The sequence below is a fragment of the Phoca vitulina genome, unplaced genomic scaffold, assembly GCF_004348235.1.
Source record: "Phoca vitulina isolate PV1807 unplaced genomic scaffold, GSC_HSeal_1.0 scaffold8, whole genome shotgun sequence".
In the NCBI taxonomy this organism is placed as follows: Eukaryota; Metazoa; Chordata; class Mammalia; order Carnivora; family Phocidae; genus Phoca; species Phoca vitulina.
In genome coordinates, this window is record NW_022589711.1 from 49,213,325 (window position 1) to 49,218,544 (window position 5,220).

Below are 5,220 nucleotides of genomic sequence, written 5' to 3' on the forward strand. Positions count from 1 at the left end.
TGGGTTACGCTGAGGCTGCTGGTCTGAGACCACACTTTGAGACCCACTGACCTGGAGAAGGGAAGCTGAAAAGAAGGTTGCACTCTAATGCTGGAAAACTCCACCGCTGACACCAGCTCCCCCTCCCCCAAGGGCTGTGTCACCGGAGGCCAGAAAGAGAACAGGCTCTTCTTAACCGACAAAAAACAGATGTCTGGTTCTTTTTAGGCAGAAGTAGTTCAGACAAACACCACCAGATACTAAAAGAAAATCATGTTAGTAACATCTTTTTTTTTTTTTTTTTTTTTAGTAACATCTTTTTATGGTGGTTTTAAAACACCATTTCTAGCCTCTGGTTTTGGCCACTACCCCCACCATGGTCCAAGGCCTGGAATGCCTTTCTGATTCTCCTCCACCACCACCCCCCAGAGCGCCCCCTGCAGGTGGCCTGACAGAATCTCAATAACATCTTGGCAAACAGAAGTTTCGAAGTTTTGGTAGCATTTAGAGTTAAACAGGAGTCTTAACCCCAGTGTTGCCACTAACTAGCTACATCTCTTCCTCCCTCTCTGGGCCTTGGCTTCCCCATCAATAAAAGGAGGATTGTGGACAAGATGGTAAGAGTGAAAATGATAAAAGTTTTGATTTTTATAGTTTCCTTGGCACTGGCACACATTATCTTCGTTAATCCCTGTGAAATAATTTTTATTCCCTCCCCTTTTTCACAAAGAGAATTGGAAAACCACAGTCACTTTGAGGACCCATATAAAACATAGCCACATAGAAACTTCATGAAAACTACCATGGAAGACATGGTCCCTTATGTTACTCAGTGTCCCTTGTATAATAATTTATGTTTAAAATTCCTCCTAAAGTTTAGTGCCTGATAAACATGTCCCTTCAGAAGACATAATACGCATCGTTTTACAAGATAGAATCAACTTCATAGCCCTTTATGTTTTTCTTTTTTTCCAGCTGCCAAGAAGCTGAGAGCTAATTATGCCAAGATTGTAATAACCAATTTAAATCTCAAATTCGGGGTAACCTTATCTCTCACATCCTCCATATCCTCATGCCTTAATGTTTTCTTACAGAGATGACCTGTGATTAGGGTGACAGTGTAATTTACCATCTCAACGGGACCCTTTCCAGAGTAAAAGGGAACAATGTTAATAATTACGCCAGGGAGACAGATGAAAACCAGGACAGTCCCAGGCAAACTGGGAGAGGTGGTTACCCTACTTATGATTAGAAATAGAATGGGTAAAAATTATACACAAAGAGTACTCAATTTGACCTTGTAGGTGCAGGAGTTTTGGGTCTCATTAAACTCAGTAAAGTCACACAGTGAAGATAGATTATCATTCATAGGAAACAACAGCAAGGAAAAAAAGGCTCTGAATGTATTTCAGACTGAGGAGGGAGAGGGTGTAGTGCTGAGAAGTTTCTCCCTTCAAGCATGCTTAATACCACTTCATTTCCTGAAGCCTCTGCCTCCTAGGCACATGGAAATATGTCCTGTGGCAGGTGGTAGGTCTCAAGGTCCTTAGAAGAGGGGGCTTAGTCAAGGCAATCTGTGTAGAAGGGAAGGGAGGCTTCAATCTGAACTGTGTAGCTCTTTACTGAAGATTGGAAAAAACTGTTCATCTCAAAGAATGGGATGGTGTTGACGGAGGTGGTGGGATGGAAAAGCCAAAGTCACCAGGCAGTCCTGCTGTGTTGCAGAGCTTGCCCCCCAACATTGGCCTGCTCACACATTGATAAGCTCCCCCCTCTCCACTCACCCCTGCTGAAGACAGGACTGGTCATTGCGGGTCCACGGAGGCACAGATGGAGACCACTTGCAGGTTGGTGCTCTCAACAGACAACCAGGTGCCCTCGTTCATACCCAGACACACTACCTGATGCCTTTCCCACCTTCCCCTTCTTTAGTCACAGAGGCTGGGGAGCTTGTTGCCTCCAGGGGAGTCAGGGGTGAGGGGTGGGCTGCTCCAACACCCAGAGTCTTGGGTGTTACAAGAGAAGCAGAGATAGATGTGCTCATGTCCAAGAGCAGGTCTGACAAACCAGCTGTGCAGGATCCAGCTTCCTGGAGCTCGGGAGTCCACAGTGCCCGCCCTCCCCGCCTCTCTCAGCCGCACCCACTCAGGCTCCGCCCTCTGACTCCCCCGACAGATGGGGGGGCTCACCCAGGCGGCGGGAAGCAGCGGCGTCTCTTCCAAGAACTACCACTAGAGGTCACTCTTCTCCAACATCAGACGAGGCGCAGGGCAAGGACTAGCTCCGGCTCCGGCTTAAACTGCTCTGGGAGGCGGGCCAACTAGCCCTGGGCCGAGGTGCCGCCGGGGGCGGGCCCTCGCCCCAGGTGGGAAGGCCCTCCTCGGAGATCCAGCAAGCTCTGGGGTTGGCCCCGGGTGGCTGAGGAGAGGCAGCACTGTGCTGGAGGCAGGGGTGAGATGCGGGTGGAGGAGGGGAACGGCCCATCTTCACAGTCTTTCCCGTCGTCCAGTCCGTTCCCTTGTGGAGAGAATGCTGTGCTCTGTGGGGATCCGAGGGACTGCGCAGTGGCAGGGCTGGGACTCATCAGATCCAGGGAGAAAAACTTTCTGCAAGAGATGAAACTCCCGGGAGCAACAAAGGCCGGTGCAGTCTGCAGAGCACACCAGCTAATGTGTGCAAATTGTAGGGTGCTGGGCACGCACAGGTGTCCACGCCTGGTTTCAGTGGGCCTGTTACTCTCTGCGGGTCCGGACGCCGTGAAAGGGAGGCTCGGGCATCCTGTACGAGCCATGCTGGGCCAGGGCTCCCAGGAAGGCCCCTAGCCTGGCTTGCCTGTGATTCCCTCTCCTTGTGCTCTCCTTTTCCAAGGCTTTTTCCCGGAGGCCCGGTTTTCCGTGTGACAGCGGTGGCTTCCGAAAGGCCATTCGACAGTCCTTAGTTTTCTGGTCACAACCCATTTTCAGCTGGAAGCCAGAGGGCTTATTCTGCATACAGATGGAGACACGGAGCTTTCAGGAGATGACATACCTTGCTGAATTAACGCAGAGATGGAGCTAGACCCCAGGCTGGCTCATTCCCGAGGCCTGGCCGCCCCTTCTCACAGGAGAGCTCCTTACCGTCCTCAGCAAAAGACGCAGTGCTGAGGAGAAAACTGCCGGGGCTGGAAAGTTTCAGACCAGGCAAGGACTCAAAGCTAAAAAACAAACAGAAGCAAGCATTAGCGCTAAGCCCCACAAGCAGCCCCTGAGTCACTGGGGCAGAGCCAAACCACCCAACACCCATGAGCCCCTGGCTTGGTCTGCAGAGGGCAAACAGATCAACCGCTTGCCTCTATCAACCCAAGTTCTTTCTCTCTTTCTTTCAACACATGGATTGTTTTATTTTCAGGACTTTTTTTCTAACTCAACATTGCCCTTTGACTTGATTTTAGACTTCAATTTCATGGTCAAAGTATACATCCTGAAGGAATAATGAACTTTTCTTTACTAAAAACAAGGACAATAGTATTCTAGCTGATTCTTGTATTTTTTAAAGCATATTAAAAATGTATCCCCAGAGCCAAGAGGCATATCACCACCTTCAGAAAAAATGTGTATCCATCATGGATATTGCTTACTAATGGATATCTGTGATGGATACACATCTCTGTGTCAATAATAGTAAACGTTTTCCATAATGGAATGTCTATTTTTTAATTTAAAAAGTAACCTAAATGTAGTTTAATTAATTCCATATGTAACACCCAGATATGAGCTGGGTTGTTATCTGTATAGGACATTTTTCGAATATTTACATCTATATGTAACCGTAGATTCAAAGAATGTGATTCAATTATACCTTCTATTTTCTATTTTTATTATTTTTTTAACTTTTTTTTCTTTGTGACTCCCCTTCACCCATTTTCACACCCCGCTAGCCCCCCACCTCTGACAACCACCAAACTGTTCTCTGTACCTGTGAGCTTGATTTACTTTTTTAGAGTCCACATATAAGACAGATCACACAGTATTTGTCTTTCTCTGTCTGAGTTATTTAACTTAGCATACTGCTCTTGAGACCCATCTGTGTTGTCTCAAGTGGCAAGATTTCACTCTTTTTTATGGCTGAATAATAGTCCATTGAATACACATATACCACAATTTCTTTATCCATGTATCCATCAGTGGAAACTTAGGTTGTTTCCATACCTTGGTTATTGTAAGTAACACTACAAAGGACATGGGGTACATATATTTTCCAGAGTTTAGTGTTTTTGTTTTCTTTGGATAAATACCCAGAAATGGAATTGCTGGATCATGGGGTAGTTCTATTTGTAATTTTTTGAGGAACCTTCATACTGTTTCCCAGAGTGGCTGCACCAGCTTGCATTCCCACCAACAGTGTAGGAGGGTTCCCTTTTCTCCACATCCTCACCAACACGTGTTATCTCTTGTCTTTTTGATAGCAGCCATTCTGACAGGCCTGAGGTGATATCTCACTGTGGTTTTGATTTGATTTCCCTGATGATTCGTGATCTTGAGCATCTTTTCATGTGTCTGTTGGCCATCTGGATGTCCTCTTTGAAAAATGTCTCTTCAGACATTAGAACCAGCTGCGGAGTGATTTTGACAATCATGAAGCCCTGGCTGCACCCAGACTCAGGAGGTCAGCCCCTCTGGCCTGGGATCTGGAGAGCGGTGGAAAGCTCCAGATTCATTCCACCACTTACAACCTGAAAACAGTGGGCCACAGGAACTCTTCCTGGTTTCAGGTAAAAATAATAAATGAAGATGTGGAGCAAAACAGCAAGCACCACCAGCATCATCCAGGCAAGGACAAGTGTGCGGCATTTGAGAATGGAGCCTCCACTGAGAGAGTAAAGGTTTCACGGGTGTCCTACTGGGAGGAGCACCCCAGGAGCGACCCCTTGCTGATAGGAATAGCAACCTCAGAAACCCCTTTCAAGGATAAAAACACTTGCAATATCTTATAGAGGAACAGTGAAACAGCTCCTCGCCTCCTCTCAACAAAGCAGATTTTTTAAAGATTATTTATTTATTAGAGAGAGAGAGAGCACGATCAGGGGGAGCGGCAAAAGGAGAGGGAGAAGGAGACTCCCCACTGAGCAAGGAACCCGATGCAGGACTCAATCCCAGGACCCCGGGATCATGACCTGAGCTGAAGGCAGACGCTTAACTGACTGAGCCACCCAGGCGCCCTCAACAAAGCAAATTATGAGCAGCTCCTTGGAAGAAATTTACC

The 5,220-nt window shown here is 47.1% G+C and overlaps 1 pseudogene; it reads left to right on the top strand.

Moving 5' to 3' along the window:
- The first annotated feature begins 4,748 nt into the window (after positions 1-4,748).
- On the top strand, positions 4,749-4,951 carry LOC116633940 (annotated as a pseudogene).
- The last annotated feature ends 269 nt before the right edge of the window (positions 4,952-5,220 follow it).